Here is a 20,763-nt window from a genome sequence, read left to right on the forward strand (position 1 = left end):
TGATGTAGTGGTGTCCCGGAGTGATGTGGTGTTGTCCCCGAGTGATGTGGTGGTGTCCCTGAGTGATGTGGTGGTGTCCCCGAGTGATGTGGTGATGTCCCCGAGTGATGTGGTGGTGCCCCTGAGTGATGTGGTGGTGTCCCTGAGTGATGTGGTGGTGTCCCTGAGTGATGAGGTGTTGTCCCTGAGTGATGTGGTGGTGCCCCTGAGTGATGTGGTGGTGTTCCTGAGTGATGTGGTGGTGTCCCCGAGTGATGCGGTGGTGCCCCCGAGTTATGTGGTGGTGCCTGTGAGTGATGTGGTGGTGTCCCCGAGTGATGTGTTTATGTCCCTGAGTGATGTGGTGGTGTCCCCGAGTGATGTGTTGGTGTTCCTGAGTGATGTGGTGGTGTCCCTGAGTGATGTGGTGGTGCCCCTGAATGGTGTCCCCGAGTGATGTTGTGGGGCCCCTGAGTGGTGCCCCTGAGTGATGTTGTGGTGTTCCTGAGTGATGTGGTGGTGTTCCTGAGTGATGTGGTGGTGTTCCTGGGTGATGTGGTGGTGTCCCTGAGTGATGTGATGGTGTCCCTGACTGATGTGGTGGTGTTCCTGAGTGATGTGCTAGTGTCCCAGAGTGATGTGGTTGTGTCCCGGAGTGATGTGATGGTGTCCCCGAGTGATGTGGTGATGTTCCTGAGTGATGTGGTGGTGTTCCTGAGTGATGTGGTGGTGCCCCTGAGTGATGTGGTGGTGTCTCAGTGATGTGGCGGTGCCCCTGAGTGATGTGGTGGTGTCCCCGAGTGATGTGGTGGTGTTCCTGAGTGATGTGGTGGTGTTCCTGAGTGATGTGGTGGTGTTCCTGAGTGATGTGGTGGTGTTCCCGAGGGATTTGGTGGTGTTCCCGAGTGATGTGGGGGTGTTCCTGAGTGATATGTTGGTGTCCCTGAGTGATGTGGTGGTGTCCCTGAGTGATATGGTGGTGCCTGTGAGTGATGTGGTGGTGTTCCTGAGTGATATGGTGGTGCCTGTGAGTGATGCGGTGGTGCCCCCGAGTTATGTGGTGGTGCCTGTGAGTGATGTGGTGGTGTCCCCGAGTGATGTGTTGGTGTCCCCGAGTGATGTGGTGGTGTCGCCGAGTGATGTGGTGGTGTCCCTGAGTGATGTGGTGGTGCACCTGAGTGTTGTCCCTAAGTGATGTGGTGGTGCCCCCGAGTGGTGCCCCTGAGTGATGTGGTGGTGTTCCTGAGCGATGTGGTGGTGTTCCTGAGCGATGTGGTGGTGTTCCTGAGTGATGTGGTGGTGTTCCTGAGTGATGTGGTGGTGCCCCTGAGTGATGTGGTGGTGTTCCTGAGTGATGTGGTGGTGTCCCAGAGTGATGTGCTGGTGTTCCTGAGTGATGTGGTGGTGTCCCAGAGTGATGTGGTGGTGTCCCAGAGTGATGTGGTGGTGTCCCCGAGTGATGTGGCGGTGCCCGTGAGTGATGTGGTGGTGCCCCTGAGTGATGTGGTGGTGCCCCTGAGTGATGTGGTGATGTCCCCGAGTGATGTGGTGGTGTCCCCGAGTGATGTAGTGGTGTTCCCGAGTGATGTGGTGGTGTCCCTGAGTGATTTGGTGGTGTCCCTGAGTTTTGTCCCCTAGTGATGTGGTGGTGCCCCTGAGTGATGTTGTGGTGTTCCCGAGTGATGTGGTGGTGTCCCTGAGTGATGTGGTGGTGTCCCTGAGTGATGTGGTGGTGTCCCTGAGTGATGAGGTGTTGTCCCTGAGTGATGTGGTGGTGTTCCTGAGTGATGTGGTGGTGTCCCCGAGTGATGCGGTGGTGCCCCCGAGTTATGTGGTGGTGCCTGTGAGTGATGTGGTGGTGTCCCCGAGTGATGTGTTTATGTCCCTGAGTGATGTGGTGGTGTCCCCGAGTGATGTGTTGGTGTTCCTGAGTGATGTGGTGGTGTCCCTGAGTGATGTGGTGGTGCCCCTGAATGGTGTCCCCGAGTGATGTGGTGGTGCCCCTGAGTGGTGCCCCTGAGTGATGTTGTGGTGTTCCTGAGTGATGTGGTGGTGTTCCTGAGTGATGTGGTGGTGTTCCTGGGTGATGTGGTGGTGTCCCTGAGTGATGTGGTGGTGTCCCTGACTGATGTGGTGGTGTTCCTGAGTGATGTGCTAGTGTCCCAGAGTGATGTGGTGGTGTCCCGGAGTGATGTGATGGTGTCCCCGAGTGATGTGGTGATGTTCCTGAGTGATGTGGTGGTGTTCCTGAGTGATGTGGTGGTGCCCCTGAGTGATGTGGTGGTGTCTCAGTGATGTGGCGGTGCCCCTGAGTGATGTGGTGGTGTCCCCGAGTGATGTGGTGGTGTTCCTGAGTGATGTGGTGGTGTTCCTGAGTGATGTGGTGGTGTTCCCGAGGGATGTGGTGGTGTTCCCGAGTGATGTGGGGGTGTTCCTGAGTGATATGTTGGTGTCCCTGAGTGATGTGGTGGTGTCCCTGAGTGATATGGTGGTGCCTGTGAGTGATGTGGTGGTGTTCCTGAGTGATGTGGTGGTGTCCCAGAGTGATATGGTGATGTCCCTGAGTGATGTGGTGGTGTCCCTGAGTGATGTTGTGGTGCCCCTGAGTGGTGCCCCTGATTGATGTGGTGGTGTAGTGATGTGGCGGTGTTCCTGAGTGATGTGGTGGTGTCCCTGAGTGATGTGGTGGTGTCCCTGAGTGATATGGTGGTGTCCCGGAGTGATGTGGTGGTGTCCCTGAGTGATGTTGTGGTGCCCCTGAGTGGTGCCCCTGATTGATGTGGTGGTGTAGTGATGTGGCGGTGTTCCTGAGTGATGTAGTGGTGTTCCTGAGTGATATGGTGGTGTTCCTGAGTGATGTGGTGGTGTCCCTGAGTGATGTGGTGGTGCCCCTGAGTGATGTGCTGGTGCCCCTGAGTGATGTGGTGGGGTTCCCGAGTGATGTGGTGGGGTTCCCGAGTGATGTAGTGGTGTCCCGGAGTGATGTGGTGTTGTCCCCGAGTGATGTGGTGGTGTCCCTGAGTGATGTGGTGGTGTCCCCGAGTGATGTGGTGATGTCCCCGAGTGATGTGGTGGTGCCCCTGAGTGATGTGGTGGTGTCTCTGAGTGATGTGGTGGTTTCCCTGAGTGATGTGGTGGTGCCCCTGAGTGATGTGGTGGTGACCCCCAGTGATGTGGTGGTGTCCCTGAGTGATGTGGTTGTGTTCCTGAGTGATGTGGTGGTGTCCCTGAGTGATGTGGTGATGTTCCTGAGTGACGTGGATGTGTTCCTGAGTGATGAGATGGTGCCCCTGAGTGGTGCCCCTGAGTGATGTGGTGGTGTCCCTGAGTGATGTGGTGGTGTCCCTCAGTGATATGGTGGTGTCCCTGAGTGATGTGGTGGTGCCCCTGAGTGGTGCCCCTGAGTGATGTGGTGGTGTCCCTGAGTGATGTGGCGGTGTCCCTGAGTGATGTGGTGGTGTCCCTGAGTGATGTGGTGGTGTCCCCTAGTGATGTGGTGGTGCCCCTGAGTGATGTGGTGGTGTTCCTGAGTGATGTGGTGGTGCCCCTGAGTGATGTGGTGGTGTCTCTGAGTGATGTGGTGGTTTCCCTGAGTGATGTGGTGGTGCCCCTGAGTGATGTGGTGGTGACCCCGAGTGATGTGGTGGTGTCCCTGAGTGATGTGGTTGTGTTCCTGAGTGATGTGGTGGTGTCCCTGAGTGATGTGGTGATGTTCCTGAGTGACGTGGATGTGTTCCTGAGTGATGAGATGGTGCCCCTGAGTGGTGCCCCTGAGTGATGTGGTGGTGTCCCTGAGTGATGTGGTGGTGTCCCTCAGTGATATGGTGGTGTCCCTGAGTGATGGGGTGGTGCCCCTGAGTGGTGCCCCTGAGTGATGTGGTGGTGTCCCTGAGTGATGTGGTGGTGTCCCTGAGTGATGTGGCGGTGTCCCTGAGTGATGTGGTGGTATCCCCAAGTGATGTGGTGGTGCCCCTGAGTGATGTGGTGGTGTTCCTGAGTGATGTGGTGGTGTCCCCGAGTGATGTGGTGGTGTCCCCGAGTGATGTGGTGGTGTCCCTGAGTGATGTGGTGGTGTCCCCGAGTGATGTGGTGATGTCCCCGAGTGATGTGGTGGTGTCCCCGAGTGATGTGGTGGTGTCCCTGAGTGATGTGGTGGTGCCCCTGATTGGTGCCCCTGAGTGATGTGGTGGTGTCCCCGAGTGATGTGGTGGTGTCCCCGAGTGATGTGGTGGTGTCCCCGAGTGATGTGGTGGTGTCCCTGAGTGATGTGGTGGTGTCCCTGAGTGATGTGGTGGTGCACCTGAGTGGTGTCCCTGAGTGATGTGGTGGTGCCCCCGAGTGGTGCCCCTGAGTGATGTGGTGGTGTTCCTGAGCGATGTAGTGGTGTTCCTGAGTGATGTGGTGGTGTTCCTGAGTGATGTGGTGGTGCCCCTGAGTGATGTGGTGTGGTTCTGAAAATTCTGGACTTGAGAATAAAACTTCGTCGTAACATGACGAATTTAGTATCAAAAGACCGAAAATGACGAGTACACTATGTACAAGCATTTTCGTCATATTCCAGTGACGATTTCACCTCGAAATCGTCATTTTCGTTCTGAACCCTTGGCTTCCATTTTGTGTACGGCAGCCATTTTGTGGGTTGCCCTGACATAGGCTTATAATACAGCTAAATTCGATTCCAAAGGACACGTACACCTTAATTGACTTTTCTCTGACCTGGGCAGGTTGAAACCATTGCCCCAGGCCGAACCTGTTTGGTCAGTTCCTCTCCCAGTGGCCGAACAAGATAGCATCAAGGCACAACAGGCCATAAACCCATTACATCGCACACACACCCTGCCGAACCTTGCTCACACCTGTCCCTGCTCTTCTTTCTCTCACTTGCTTTACGATGGGGAGGTGCCCGTTTTTATTGGGGGTCCATCGATATCTGATGAAACGTTGGGCTTTGCCGGGTAATTTATTGTGGGCTGGACAAACTGAAATATGGGCTTGTCATCATGACTCTGCTTTTCCTTTGTAACGAAAATATGTGAATAGTATACTGTAAATACGAAGAATGTTTGCCTAAAGCACAATATTTTGTATAAAAAGAGAAGCCTGACTTTGTAAGATTGAGCAGTCTCCTGAGAATATACATCCCGTGTGTTGTACTTCTAGGACGCTTGTTACCTTGGTTGCAGCTAATAAAATCGATCCTTGACTTCACCTAGAAGACTCTGAGTTTCTGTGGTCTAAATCAGGAAAGTACTCAAGGTCTTTGGATGTGTTCCCTGACACCACTGGGTTACCGGTTCGGTACCGGTTCTGAAAAACCCAGTACCTCAGTTGACGCCCAACGTGGGGCGATACCAGCGGTACCGGTCCAGCCAGAGGTTCGTGAGGAGCTTCGTGTGAAAATTCTGGAGGAAGGCCAACCACTTCATCGACCCCTGCATGTCGACGTGGTCCGAAAGTCTTTGCTGTGAGGTTCCCCGCTTCCCAACGGCTACAAAGGACTGCTGCCCTGGCCATCGCCCTGATTTGGACCCTTGAAGTTTGGTAGAGCGAAACGATAAGACGAGTCTTCTGGTGACGTCATCGATATCTCAGTTAAGTATAAGTGGAGCGTCTCCCAGTCCTTAGTTGGTCTTAGTTTGGGTATTCCCTTTGGGATCATTTTTGGAACTTGCAAGTGCCAAAGCCAAAGGACTCGTGTATTCACGAGAAATATCGTAATCGATAAATCCTTTGAAGTTTGAAGCTAGACTAGTGAGCAAAGATGCCTGGTCTTAGCAGACTTGGAAATTTGTTTTGTCTTGCTTGTAATAACAGGGACTCCCGATTGGAGGACTCGTCTCCGGTTCCTCCGATTGGAACTCCAACCTATGAGTTATATGTAAAACATGGAGTAGGCCCCATCACATACAATGAAGTGTGGATCAAATACACCAGAAAAGATGGTGTTTTAAAATGGCCCCAATATGGTAGCTTTGATACAGAAATCTTAGACAACCTCGAAGTTAAACTTTTCAAGAAGAAAGCCCGGCCGGCAATGTTTGACTCTTTCCGCCTATGGCGTAAGGAAGCCAAACAGAAGGAAATTAAATTAGCAAAGAAAAATAAGAGAGAAAGGGGTATTTCGATAATGCAAGCTGCTATGCAGTATAAAGACAATGAAGAAGAACAGATGAGTGAGCAGTTGCACAGGCAACGTAAAATGGTAATAGATAAATGCTACCCAGTTTTGCCGCCTCCTGAGCAAGATGCAGCAAAAGAGCTTGAAAAAGATCCGTTAATGACGCATTTATTAAGTTCGCCACCCCCTATGCGCAAAATGCCACGGCACCTCCGCAACCTTTAGTTGTGCAACCTGTGCCTCCTGTTCCTCCACAGCACCCACCAGCTGTTCTTCAGCTGGCTCCTGCACCTTCGGTGCAGCCTCCTCAAGGCCCACCGATCACATCTGCTTCACCTGTGCTTTCTACGACTTTGCCTAGTGCACCTTCTATTTCTCCTAATGATCCCTCTACTATTGCCTCTGCCCCTGCCTTATCTCACCCTGTTTTTGCATCCGTTCTTCCGTCAGTTTCTCCTTCCGTTCGACAGAGAATGGCCAACACTGTTACTAATCTTTTCTCACCTTTTTTCGGGTCGCCTAATACGACCCCTAACATGGAACGAAGACAGTTGCAAAGTCAACTGCCTGACTATCGAGAGAGATTTACTGAATCGTTTAGCGCATAAATGGGTTATCGACGCTGTAAGGTATGATGTAGAGTCTGTCATGGAAGTCTTCCGTCTATGGGAAGCACCGAAGCAGAGATATGTTTTTGAACAAATGTGTGTTTTTCTCTGTGAAGATTTGGAAGACAATGATCTGGAACACAACCCGTTGTGTCGTGTGCGGTTCGAGTTCACAGAGGCCATGATCGTAGGTCCCGATGTCGAGAGAGCGGTTGAGACATTGTTGTCGTATCGGAGTAAGGGGGGCACTTCCCGATCACTATTTGAGCGTGACGCATCCGGTAGGAAAAAGGCGCGACAGTACCCCATGAGAGAAATTCCTCCAGTATGGAAGAAAGAATTAGCAGCTGGTCCTGGTAATGTTCCACCACTTGTGCCAGCACATTTCCAGCGTGTGTGGGTACATGTTCCTTGGAAGCGAGCTAAAGTTTTGGCTCTTAAACAGACATTGCCTGATCCCCGTAAAAATCCTGCAGGGTATTACAAGGAATTGTTGCAGACTGCAGGTTCTTGCATTATGAATTTAGCTGACATAGACATGTTGTTTGGGAACGTTGTTCCACAGCCTCTATGGGGAAAGATTCGTCATGCAGATCATGATCAAAAGTTAGGTGACTCATGGGCTAATATTACTGCTGCAGATGGCCGACAGGTTTGTGGTGCTAAACCCGAGCCTTTTAGTAGCAGACCTCCCTGGTAGGATTATTAATTACATGAAGACTTTAATGCCTGCCATGCGAGTAAATTGGGATAAATTGTATGCATGTAAGCAGAAGAAAGATGAAACGGTCTCAGATTTCTTCACCAGGTTTGAAGAGACTTTTGTCGACCACAGTGGTCAAGATATGAGCACAGAAGGTGGTCAGCGACTGTTCGTCGATAAATTTGTGCACAATCTGCTTCCAGAGTTGTGTAAAAAGTTAAAAGACTCAGAGAGTTCTTGGGCAGTTTCCTCTTCAGCACAGATATTGGCTACTGCGCAGTACTATGAAAATCGAGACAAAGATGAGAAAGATAGAGCAGAGAAGAAAACTAAAGAGTTGAAAACGAAGGTTTTGTTACAGCAAGCATATCCGCCACGTGGTGGTGGTGGCCAGAATAGTGGAGGTCAAAATAATAGTGGTCAGAGTAACTATCAGAATAATTATCAGCAGCCTCAACAGTATCAGAGGAACTCGCAAAGAGTCAAGTATACTCAACCACGTGTCCCTGTAGGCCCAAATCAGTGTTCATATTGTAAGGAAGAGGGTCATTTCAAGTACAGTTGTCCTATTTTATTACAGCGTGCAAATGGTGCTTCTGGTGTAAGAGGTCGAGGTGTTCAACAAGCGTCTAGAGGTAGAGGACGTGGAAATTTCCCCCAGAACACACAGTCTCTTCTACCTCAAAATTCTATGAATAGGTTCGATCAGCAGAATAACGCATCTGGTAGGACAGCTCAGTACTATGCTGATGATTACTATACAGAAGATGAGCATTGGGAAGGTAGTGATTACTAGGACAGCCATAGACAAAGAGAGGGAGTTGTTTCAGTTCCAGTAGATCAGAGTGGACCATACGTTGAGGTGATTACATCAGGTGTGTCAGAGCCTTTTCTGTTGGATACTGGTGCTACAAAGAGTTCTATTATGCACTCCAAACTCCCTGGTGCACCTTTGTCTGGCCAAACGAATGTATCAGTAGGTTTTTCTGGTGCCCCAGTTAGAAATCCGATTTCTGACCCTTTGTCCCTTTCTGTTGGACCTTGTGAATTCGAAGCACCCCTTATTCTGACAACAGGTTGTGGTGAAAACTTGTTGGGATTAGATTTGCTGAAAAGATTGTATGCGACTTTGTACTGTTCTCCTTCTGGAGTACAACTTACACTGGTTAAGAAAGTGGTTTCTCCAATGTATTTGTCAAGGGATAAACTTCCAACAGAATTGTCATCTCTCCCTAATATTCTTTGGGCTACTGGTCCTAATGATGTGGGTCTTTTGGAAATACCACCATATGTTATAACATTGAAAGCCAATGTTAAAATGCCACGAATTCCCCAATACAAAATCTCTAGTGAAGGTGAAAAAGCTTTACTAGCGATCGTTTATGGTCTGATTGAAAAAGATGTGATTGAAGAGACAAGAGGCAACGTTTGCAATAGTCCTGTTCTGCCTGTTTTTAAGCGAACTGACCGTTCCCAGCCACCTGTTTACAGATTCGTGATTGATCTTAGAGAGGTGAATAAAATAGTTGTGCCACAGTTTCCAGTTGTTCCTGACATTACTGCCCTATTGACTATGATTCCAGCTTCTGCCACCTGGTTTTCGGTGATTGACTTGAAGAATGCTTTCTTCAGCATCCCGATTGCTGAGGAGAGTAGGGATATTTTTGGTTTCAGTTTAGGAGGTCGCAGCTTCCGCTTTAAACACGCTCCCCAGGGCTACTGTGAAAGTCCATCAATATATAGTCAAGCTTTAAAAACACAGCTTGATACGATTGTTTTACCTGATGGCGCTACCCTCATTCAGTATGTAGATGATTTGCTTATTGCTGCAGATACTGAGGAAATCTGTAAAGAAGCCACGTTGTCATTGTTGCGTCATTTGTGTGATTTGCACCACAAAGTGTCTCTCTCAAAATTGCAATATTGTCGACAAGAAGTGACCTACTTAGGTCATCTCTTATCGAAGGAGGGAAGGAAACTGACCCCAGAAAGAATTCAGGCAATAGCGAAATTGAGTGTGCCAAGAACACAGAGAGAAGTGCGTGCTTTCTTGGGCATTACATCATATTGCAGGCAATGGATACCACATTTTTCGTTATTAGCCAAACCTTTGGTGGCATTAACATGTAAAGATACACCCAATCCCATTCCTTGGTCTGAAGAGTGTCAGGAAAGTTTTTCTGAATTGCGCACAGCATTATGTTCGGCTCCTGTGTTGGGTACCCCCAACTACAGTAAGCCCTTTACATTGTATGTCCATGAGAAACAAGGTTGTGCATTGTCAGTGTTGACTCAGTTATTTGGAGACAAACAGCGTCCATGTGCATATTTTTCGTCGACTTTGGATCCGGTAGCTAAAGCATTGCCGAGTTGTTTAAGAGCAACAGCGGCAGCAGCTGTTTCTATTCGACAGTCTGCTGGTCTAGTGATGAATAATATGTTAGTCGTGATGGTTCCACATGCAGTGGACACGTTGTTGAACAGAACCAAGACACAGCACTTAACTAGTGCTCGATTGTCAGGTTACGAGTTGACATTGTTAGCGAGTCATGTGCACATAAAAAGATGCAACACCCTCAACCCAGTTACGTTGTTGCCAATTGTAGAGGAACTAGATGCTTCTGAACAGCATGATTGTTTTCTTAGAACAGAAGAAGGGTGGATGGTTCATGCTTCAAGCTTCCGAATGGTGACACGACTGCAGCATATGCTGTCACGACTTTGCATACAATTGTGGAAGCTGCACGTATTCCACATAAATCAGCTCAAGCAGCAGAATTGATTGCACTTACAAGAGCATGTGTGTTGTCTAAAGGAATGAAAGTGACTATCTATACCGATAGTCAGTATGCGTTTGGTGTGGCTCATAGTTTTGGACGATTGTGGCAAGAACGTGGGTTCCTGACTTCGCATGGAGCTAAGATTCAGCATGGTCAGTTGGTGAATGAGCTCCTTGAATCACTGACCTTGCCTCTGCAAGTGATGATTGTGAAATGTAGTGCTCACAAAAAGGTGACTGATGATGTTGGTCGTGGAAATGCATTTGCTGACGAAATCGCGAAAGAAACTGCAAGGAATGTAATGAGCCGAATGTATGTTGCAGGCCCTGCAAGATGGGTTGGTGATGTTGGAATGTGTGAGGACACGATAGAGAGTGTGAAGTCTATTCAAGCTGAGGCTACAGAGAAAGAGTTGAGCATATGGAGAGAAAGTACGGGTAGAATGGATGCAAATGGTTGTTGGATTGAATTGTCAGAGCATCAGAGATGGTTGTTACCCGATGCATATGTGCTTGCAGTGGTTACAATGGCTCATAGAATGGCTCATATCAGCGTGAAAGGGATTTGCAAGTTGTTGGCTCCAGTATGGCAAAATTCAGGAATTTGCAAGTGTGCAGAGAATGTCGTCAAGAAATGCATGGTGTGTCTGAAACACAATCCTGGTAGGGGAACCCCAACTCGAGCTGGTCATTTTGCACCTCCTGCGTATCCGTTCGAGGTTTTGCAGCTAGATTTCATCCACATGGAGAGGTGCAACAATTTAAAATACGTACTTGTTGTTGTTTGTGCCTTTTCAAGATGGGTGGAAGCCTATCCCCTAAAAGACAACACTGCCTTATCCACAGCTAAAGCCCTTGTGAAAGAGTACTTCCCCAGATTCGGAATGCCTAGAATGGTCTGGAGTGACAATGGGAGTGAATTTGTGGGTCGAGTGATGAAGAGAGTATGTGAAGGGCTAGGCATTCAGCAAAAGTTCCACGCTGCAAATCACCTCCAATCAGCTGGATTAGTAGAATGCTACAACGGCACTTTAAAACTTAAACTGGCCAAAATCCAAGCGAGCTCTGGTCTTAAATGGCCTGACGCTCTCCCTTTAGCACTCCTATCCACCAGAATGACTGTGCATTCACAAGTGAAACTTAGTCCCTATGAAATAGTCTTTGGCCGCCCGGCCAACATATGGGGAGTGCCAAGACCTACCAAGTTCAGTGACGGCTAAATTGCGTGTTTTACACCAACAGGTGCATTATTCACTGCCTCAAGTCTCTGAAGCTCCAGGACACCAGATTGACCCTGGATCCTGGGTGCTGGTCAAGAACTTCCAGCGAACCAAGAACGACCAGCCCAGGTGGACCGGACCGCACCTCGTTCTTCTTTCCACAAGATCAGCTGTTCGAGTGGAGGGGAAGAAATCCTGGATCCACGGGATCCACTGCAAGCGGATCCCTCTGCCTCTGCCATATGACCGGTGGGTCCAGGAGGGTGTCGCCGACTCAGAGACTGAAACCGTGCCACGTTTTCTGCCTTTCAGTAATGCACGTGTAAAAGGAACACTGACTGAACAAGAGAGTGACGAAATTTTGCAACCAGCAGCATCACCATCAAAGCGATTGAACACTACAGAGCCTGAACTCCTGTTTCAGGATCAGACAGTACTGGGGAAAAAGCGCTATAATTTGAGGCCAAGACCTATGGACAAATAAACATCTTTTTTTTCCCCTCCAAGTACTATTTTTGAAAGTGCAGCTCTCCCATCTGAGGAACTTGCTTATTTTTGTTTTTTGAACCGCCATCCGGGTTCCGCTGCTAGGGCCGCGATTGCCCAAAGTCTTTGGGGTGCAGCTGACGACGTTAGGTCGGCAGTTCTGGTTGGTCCAAGGGAGTTGCCCTAGACTGACAGAAGCATTCCTTAGCAGAAACAACCTCCCATCGCGGGCAGCACTTTAGAGAGGATGGAGTTTTTTGAGATGGAGAGACCTGCCAAGGAAATGACCTTCAAACACAAGATTTGTAAAACAATGACAAAGAAAAGCTTTTTATATTGTGCATTTTCATGTTATTCAGTGTGATGATATTTTTAATAAGTTATGTTTTATTCTCCTTTCGAGTAACATTCGCACCCACTACACTGCCCATACCTCCTCCTTCTACTGTTTCCCCACACTCTTTTCAACCCCTTCCTGAACACGAATCAGCTAGGAGATTAGAGTTTATTAATAACTCCTTTGTTCAGCTTTTGCACCAACACCAACTAGTAATGAACACAACTAACTGTTGGGTGTGTGGTCTTATGCCTCACACAACGGATAAAGGTATCCCTTATCTGGTCCTGCCTTTCAGCCACAATGGTTCTGTGTGGGCATACAGAACAATGTCCATATATGCTCGAGAAGTCCACCCCCTACGTTCTGTACAAGACAATCCTAAGAATAGTGCTCTAGTTAAGGGTATAGTCGACATGATTAAGGAAGATATTTCTTATGTGACTACCCCCGAAGATGAGACACTTGCCTATATAGGATGGAACGTGACCGGATATGGAACTACTCTGAGTGAGAAACAGCAAGCTAAGAGATCCTCCTCGATTTGGATTGTACCCCATTGGGGTCACCTATGCCTGCAAGGTACTGGAAGGAATCCCCGAGCTCAGTTAGGGAAGAGTGTCTGTACTGAAACGTATGTTTTTGGGTCTCAGACTTCCCCTGCGTTTTTAGCAGCTAAGGGTACCTATTTCATCTGCCATGATAGAGCTTATACATGGTTGCCCCCTGACTTTTCGGGCACATGTTTTGTTTCATTCCTGTTGCCTCCCACCTACACAGCAGCGGCAGATTACCACAAGACAAGAATAGTTAGAGGTGTCTTGAGCAAAGAAGACACTGCAGGACAAGAATTCGGGGACTTCGTAAAGGGTTTTCTGCCGTTCTGGGGACCGATGGCTAACAGCAGGAACATAAGGCAATTGACAAGGGTGGTTGAGTCCACCGTAGTTGAAACTGCTGGTGCCCTTAGTAACTTGACTGCTGAGCTCCAGTCGGATCGTCTTATGACCCTTCAGAACAGGGTCGCATTAGATGTCATACTTGCAGACCGAGGTGGGGTATGTAGATTGATCCAATCGAGTTGCTGTGTTTTCATTCCAGATAACGCTCCAACAGTGTACCAGGCCATCTCTAAACTGCATAAGATTTCCGAATCTATTCATGTGGATAAAGGAGATTGGTCTTTAATGGGATGGTTCTGGGAACTGATATCCGCCTGGGGATGGAAAATTCTGATGGTCATTGGGACGGTCCTAGCCATTCTTTTCCTGTTCTGTCTGTGCGTGCAGTGTGCTCCTGCAATATGTGGCCTCTGTGCTGCATCATGTGTAAGGAAACCTGTATCAAGAGACGAGCTAAGTACTAGAATGATGTTACAGCAACATCTCAATGACTTTAGGAATATAGACCTGGACTCAGATTAGCATGAGATTAGGTTAAATTGCCTATGTAAGGGCAAAAGGAGGGTTTGTGGTTCTGAAAATTCTGGACTTGAGAATAAAACTTCGTCGTAACATGACGAATTTAGTATCAAAAGACCGAAAATGACGAGTACACTATGTACAAGCATTTTCGTCATATTCCAGTGACGATTTCACCTCGAAATCGTCATTTTGGTTCTGAACCCTTGGCTTCCATTTTGTGTACGGCAGCCATTTTGTGGGTTACCCTGACATAGGCTTATAATACAGCTAAATTCGATTCCAAAGGACACTTACACCTTAATTGACTTTTCTCTGACCTGGGCAGGTTGAAACCATTGCCCCAGGCTGGACCTGTTTGGTCAGTTCCTCTCCCAGTGGCCGAACAAGATAGCATCAAGGCACAACAGGCCATAAACCCATTACATCGCACACACACCCTGCCGAATCTTGCTCACACCTGTCCCTGCTCTTCTTTCTCTCACTTGCTTTATGATGGGGAGGTGCCCGTTTTTATTGGGGGTCCATCGATATCTGATGAAATGTTGGGCCTTGCCGGGTAATTTATTGTGGGCTGGACAAACTGAAATATGGGCTTGTCATCATGACTCTGCTTTTCCTTTGTAACGAAAATATGTGAATAGTATACTGTAAATTCGAAGAATGTTTGCCTACACAATATTTTGTATAAAAAGAGAAGCCTGACTTTGTAAGATTGAGCAGTCTCCTGAGAATATACATCCCGTGTGTTGTACTTCTAGGACGCTTGTTACCTTGGTTGCAGCCAATAAAATCGATCCTTGACTTCACCTAGAAGACTCTGAGTTTCTGTGGTCTAAATCAGGAAAGTACTCGAGGTCTTTGGGTGTGTTCCCTGACACCACTGGGTTACCGGTTCGGTACTGGTTCTGAAAAACCCAGTACCTCAGTGGTGGTGTTCCTGAGTGATGTGGTGGTGTTCCTGAGTGATGTGGTGGTGTACCAGAGTGATGTGCTGGTGTTCCTGAGTGATGTGGTGGTGTCCCAGAGTGATGTGGTGGTGTCCCAGAGTAATGTGGTGGTGTCCCCGAGTGATGTGGTGGTCTCCGCGAGTGATGTGGTGGTGTCCCCGAGTGATGTGGTGGTGTCCCCGAGTGATGTGGTGGTGTCCCCAAATGATGTGGTGGTGTCCCCGAGTGATGTGGTGGTGCCCGTGAGTGATGTGGTGGTGCCCCTGAGTGATGTGGTGGTGTCCCTGAGTGATGTGGTGATGTCCCCGAGTGATGTGGTGGTGTCCCCGAGTGATGTAGTGGTGTTCCCGAGTGATGTAGTGGTGTTCCCGAGTGATGTGGTGGTGTCCCTGAGTGATGTGGTGGTGGCCCTGAGTGGTGTCCCCGAGTGATGTGGTGGTGCCCCTGAGTGGTGCCCCTGAGTGATGTTGTGGTGTTCCCGAGTGATGTGGTGGTGTCCCTGAGTGATGTGGTGGTGTCCCTGAGTGGTGTGGTGGTGCCCCTGAGTGATTAAGTGTTGTCCCTGAGTGATGTGGTGGTGCCCCTGAGTGATGTGGTGGTGTCCCCGAGTGATGCGGTGGTGCCCCCGAGTGATGTGGGGGTGCCTGTGAGTGATGTGGTGGTGTCCCCGAGTGATGTGTTGGTGTCCCCGAGTGATGTGGTGGTGTCCCTGAGTGATGTGGTGGTGTCCCGAGTGATGTGTTGGTGTTCCTGAGTGATGTGGTGGTGTCTCTGAGTGATGTGGTGGTGCCCCTGAGTGGTGTCCCCGATTGATGTGGTGGTGCCCCTGAGTGGTGCCCCTGAGTGATGTTATGGTGTTCCTGAGTGATGTGGTGGTGTTCCTAAGTGATGTGGTGGTGTTCCTGGGTGATGTGGTGGTGTCCCTGACTGATGTGGTGGTGTTCCTGAGTGATGTGCTAGTGTCCCAGAGTGATGTGGTGGTGTCCCGGAGTGATGTGATGGTGTCCCCGAGTGATGTGGTGGTGTTCCTGAGTGATGTGGTGGTGTTCCTGAGTGATGTGGTGGTGCCCCTGAGTGATGTGGTGGTGTCTCAGTGATGTGGTGGTGCCCCTGAGTGATGTGGTGGTGTCCTCGAGAGATGTGGTGGTGTTCCTGAGTGATGTGGTGGTGTTCCTGAGTGATGTGGTGGTGTTCCCGAGTGATGTGGGGGTGTTCCTGAGTGATATGTTGGTGTCCCTGAGTGATGTGGTGGTGTCCCTGAGTGATGTGGTGGTGCCTGTGAGTGATGTGGTGGTGTTCCTGAGTGATGTGGTGGTGTCCCAGAGTGATATGGTGGTGTCCCGGAGTGATGTGGTGGTGTCCCTGAGTGATGTTGTGGTGCCCCTGAGTGGTGCCCCTGATTGATGTGGTGGTGTAGTGATGTGGCGGTGTTCCTGAGTGATGTGTTGGTGTTCCTGAGTGATGTGGTGGTGTCCCTGAATGATGTGGTAGTGTCCCTGAGTGATGTGGTGGTGTCCCTGAATGATGTGGTGATGTCCCTGAGTGATGTGGTGGTGTTCCTGAGTGATGTGGTTTGTGAGGGTGAGGGGGGGGGGTAAGGGAGAGTGAGGTTGAGAGGATCATTTTTTACGTTGTTGGGGGCGCACCAAAAATAGAAGTCCAAAGTATAATAAGTAAGAAAGTGTCCTTTATTTATTTTTGTCCATTAAAATACATATTATCAATACGAAATATCACGAGTTCAGCCAACGCGTTTCACTCCTTACCAAGGAGTTTCTTCAGGGCTGAAAGAACAATAAAAAACAAATACTCCCATCAGTTTCCTGCATTACAAAGTATTTGTGCCTTCATCATTTCATAATACAACAGAGAGAATCTATATACATTTTATACAAATTCTATGTACAATAAATATTACTCAAAAACGGAGGTAAATATATAATCACCAAATAGTCATCAAAAACATATGATAGTAGCGGGAAAGACTAAAAAGCAGACATTGTAGCGTATATGACAATACACACAGTTTTCACCACACTTTTTTTCAGTTTTGTGAATCGTTCCTTTCCCAAATCAAAACGGTTAGCCACCAAAGAAGGGGAGGAAAGGTGGTGTGGAAGACCGTCAAGAAAAGAGAAAACAACGTTGGAAAATAACTTATTGGACTAGTGTAAGCCTACAGGGATGAGTACATCTCTGCCACCCAGACCACTTGAAACAATTGGCAGTTGTCACACATAGGCAAAACAATTACAACTTTTTCAAAAAATGTTGTAATTCCTTCTACAATATTGGGGACAAAATTGCCCATAAAGTCACTGCTTCGCATTAGTAGTTAGAACTAAGGTCCACTAGTGGCGGTCGGAAACAAGTATATCACAGATCTGTCACTGCATAGGTCCAAAGTAGGTTGAGAGGATTGTGAGGGTGAGGGGTGTGAGGGTGAATGAGGATGTGTGAGGGTGAGTGAGGGTGTGTGAGGGTGAGGGGTGTGAGGGTGACGGGGGTGACGAGGGTGAGGGGGTGTAAGGGTGAGGGGGTGTGAGGATGAGGGGTGTGAGGGTGAGGGGGTGTGAGGGGGTGTGAGGGTGAGGAGGTGTGAGGGTAGTAAATGGTGGCAGGGCAGACAGCATAAGACAAAGAAAAGAGACTGCGTGGTGACTGCGTTGGTCAGTTTCAGAATCAGGAGGGTCAGAGTCAGCACAGTCTGCAAGGGATCAACGTGTCTAGAGGCAAAGCATAGCAGATGTAGGATTGCTGCTAGGAAGTCGAGTGTTTTCAAGCTGAGTGTTCTCAGAGAAATGGCAACACAGCAACAGCATTTGAGGAGCAAGGCTACTGTAAAGAAGCACGGCAGGCTTTCACTTTCGTCCAGAAAACAAGCTCTGGACACTGCTGTGGGGGGGAAACATCCTTTACAATGCAACTTTTACAACGCAGTGCTATTACAACGCAGGTTTTACAACGAAAACCATTACAACGCATTGCGCTGGGGGGCGCTCTAGGATAGGGAATAGATTTAATTTACTATCCAACACCTTCCCTAGTGTCCACGGGGACTGGAGTTGGAATAGTAAATTAAACTATTCACTATCCAGCACCCCAAAGCGCTATGCGTTGTAATGGTATGCGTTGTAAAAACTGCGTTGTAACAACATGCGTGGTAAAAGCATGCATTGTAATGTCATGTCATACATCCCTGTGGGGGGGCGGGGGAGCGGCAGCCTTTGAAGTCTGGCACAGACAAATGGTGGTGTGTTATGTGGCTGGCGGTGGTGTGCACGCACATAGATCACATGAACTGTATGCGATCCACAGCCGTTTTGGTAGACTTTTCTTTTCCGCTTACTATAATCTGGCCAGAGCAATGCGCAAGTGCATTGGCTCAGGCGAGACTTAAAATGGAGTACAAACAAATGAAATCAATCAGCAAACGGTCATGGAAAGAAGTAAAATCAAGTTAACCTAGCAGTAAGCATGGGCGTAAAATCCGCTCCGATCGCGGATTTTTCGGATTTTCGGCAAATTCGCAATCCGCGAACTCTCGCGAATTTGTCGAAAATCCGTGAATCCGCTCGAGGCGGATTTTTTGCTTGGTTGCGGCGCGCGGCGTGGTGCACGGCGTTCACTTTCCGTCATTTTAGCGTTTGCCGAGTTGTTTTTCTTTGCGAGTGACGCGCCATTTTAGATCTTGCTGCGTGTTCCCGCGGGAGTTTGTCGCCCGCGAATACGTACTCGCGGCTTGCCACCTTGCACAGCACACCTCGCGAGAGTTCGCAATTGCGAACACGTAGTTGCGGCGGAAAGGAACAATCTCGCACTTGCGAAATAGAGATTTTGCAATTTCGCACAAGAAAATCACCAGCAAACAGGATAAACCTTCAGAAAATTATGATTTTTATCAGAATCACTCCTCAGGTTGACATTTGCATGGCCTTTTTTTTTGCAAGGAGTCCATTTTGGGGGGGGGGGGAGGAAGGAAGTGCCCCACAGTCTCCAACTTCCTGTTCCTGTCCAGCAGGCTCCTCCCAGTGCTTTGTCCATCTCCTGGTCACTTTCATTTGGATCTGGAGCTGGAAGGATTACTTTTTGTGGGTGCTGCTGGATATTTGGATTTGAGGCCTTTTTGACTGTCTTTGGATCACTTTTGGATTATAAATCAACTTTCACAAGTAAGTTTGTTTGGGGCATTACAGTTGCTGCAAGTACAATTTTGGAACTTTTTCAGAAAATTAAATAAATTATATTGTGGGTAGCCACAGTATCCAGTAGGACCAGGGTTGGTTATGGGTGCATGATACAACTGTTTTGTTGAATTTAAACACCATTGGGCCATGGATGGGCTGGGATTGTGCAGATTTTATTGTTTTTTGTCGTTTTTTTGGGCCTGCTGGTGTGGCCCTTTGCCCAGGGGTGGTGAGTGTTGCATGGGCCTAGTCTTTCTGTGGGGTGTCTTCTTGAATTTAAACATAATTGAGGCCATGGATGGGCTGGGATTGTGCTTATTTTATTGTTTTTTGTCGTTTTTGGGGGGCTGCTGGTGTGGCCTTTTGCTTGCCCAGGGGTGGTGGTGGTGCATGGACTGAGTGTGCCTGTGGTGTGGTCTCACTCTCTTTGATGTAAACATCATGGATGGCATTGGATTGTGGTGATTTCTGGCTGTTTTTCTGTTTTTTGGGGGTGTACTGTTGATGTGGTCTGGCCATGTGGGTGGTGGTGGTGGCCATCTTGAGTGCTGGCTGGTACAGGCAACATGTGCTTGGGGTGTAAGGGGGCCATTTTGAGGAGAGGCAGTGTCTGAGGCCTGCACTTATTTTGCCTACTTTTCATCCCTTATGCCCAGGGGTAGTGAGTGTTGCATGGGCCTAGTGTTTCTGAGGGGTGTCTTCTTGAATTTAAACACCATTGAGGCCATGGATGGGCTGGGATTGTGCAGATTTTATTGTTTTTTGTCGTTTTTTTGGGCCTGCTGGTGTGGCCCTTTGCCCAGGGGTGGTGAGTGTTGCATGGGCCTAGTCTTTCTGTGGGGTGTCTTCTTGAATTTAAACACCATTGAGGCCATGGATGGGCTGGGATTGTGCAGATTTTATTGGTTTTTGTCGTTTTTTTGGGCCTGCTGGTGTGGCCCTTTGCCCAGGGGTGGTGAGTGTTGCATGGGCCTAGTCTTTCTGTGGGGTGTCTTCTTGAATTTAAACATAATTGAGGCCATGGATGGGCTGGGATTGTGCTAATTTTATTGTTTTTTGTCGTTTTTGGGGGGCTGCTGGTGTGGCCTTTTGCTTGCCCAGGGGTGGTGGTGGTGCATGGACTGAGTGTGCCTGTGGTGTGGTCTCACTCTCTTTGATGTAAACATCATGGATGGCATTGGATTGTGGTGATTTCTGGCTGTTTTTCTGTTTTTTGGGGGTGTACTGTTGATGTGGACTGGCCATGTGGGTGGTGGTGGTGGCCATCTTGAGTGCTGGCTGGTACAGGCAACATGTGCTTGGGGTGTAAGGGGGCCATTTTGAGGAGAGGCAGTGTCTGAGGCCTGCACTTATTTTGCCTACTTTTCATCCCTTATGCCCAGGGGTAGTGAGTGTTGCATGGGCCTAGTGTTTCTGAGGGGTGTCTTCTTGAATTTAAACACCATTGAGGCCATGGATGGGCTGGGATTGTGCAGATTTTATTGTTTTTAGTCGTTTTTCTGGGCCTGCTGGTGTGGCCCTTTGCCCAGGGGTGGTGAGTGTTGCATGGGCCTAGTCTTTCTGTGGGGTGTCTTCTTGAATTTAAACATAATTGAGGCCATGGATGGGTTGGGATTGTGCTTATTTTATTGTTTTTTGTCGTTTTTGGGGGGCTGCTGGTGTGGCCTTTTGCTTGCCCAGGGGTGGTGGTGGTGCATGGACTGAGTGTGCCTGTGGTGTGGTCTCACTCTCTTTGATGTAAACATCATGGATGGCATTGGATTGTGGTGATTTCTGGCTGTTTTTCTGTTTTTTGGGGGTGTACTGTTGATGTGGACTGGCCATGTGGGTGGTGGTGGTGGCCATCTTGAGTGCTGGCTGGTACAGGCAACATGTGCTTGGGGTGTAAGGGGGCCATTTTGAGGAGAGGCAGTGTCTGAGGCCTGCACTTATTTTGCCTACTTTTCATCCCTTATGCCCAGGGGTAGTGAGTGTT

Source organism: Lissotriton helveticus, chromosome 6 (assembly GCF_964261635.1).
Source record: "Lissotriton helveticus chromosome 6, aLisHel1.1, whole genome shotgun sequence".
Taxonomy (NCBI): Eukaryota; Metazoa; Chordata; class Amphibia; order Caudata; family Salamandridae; genus Lissotriton; species Lissotriton helveticus.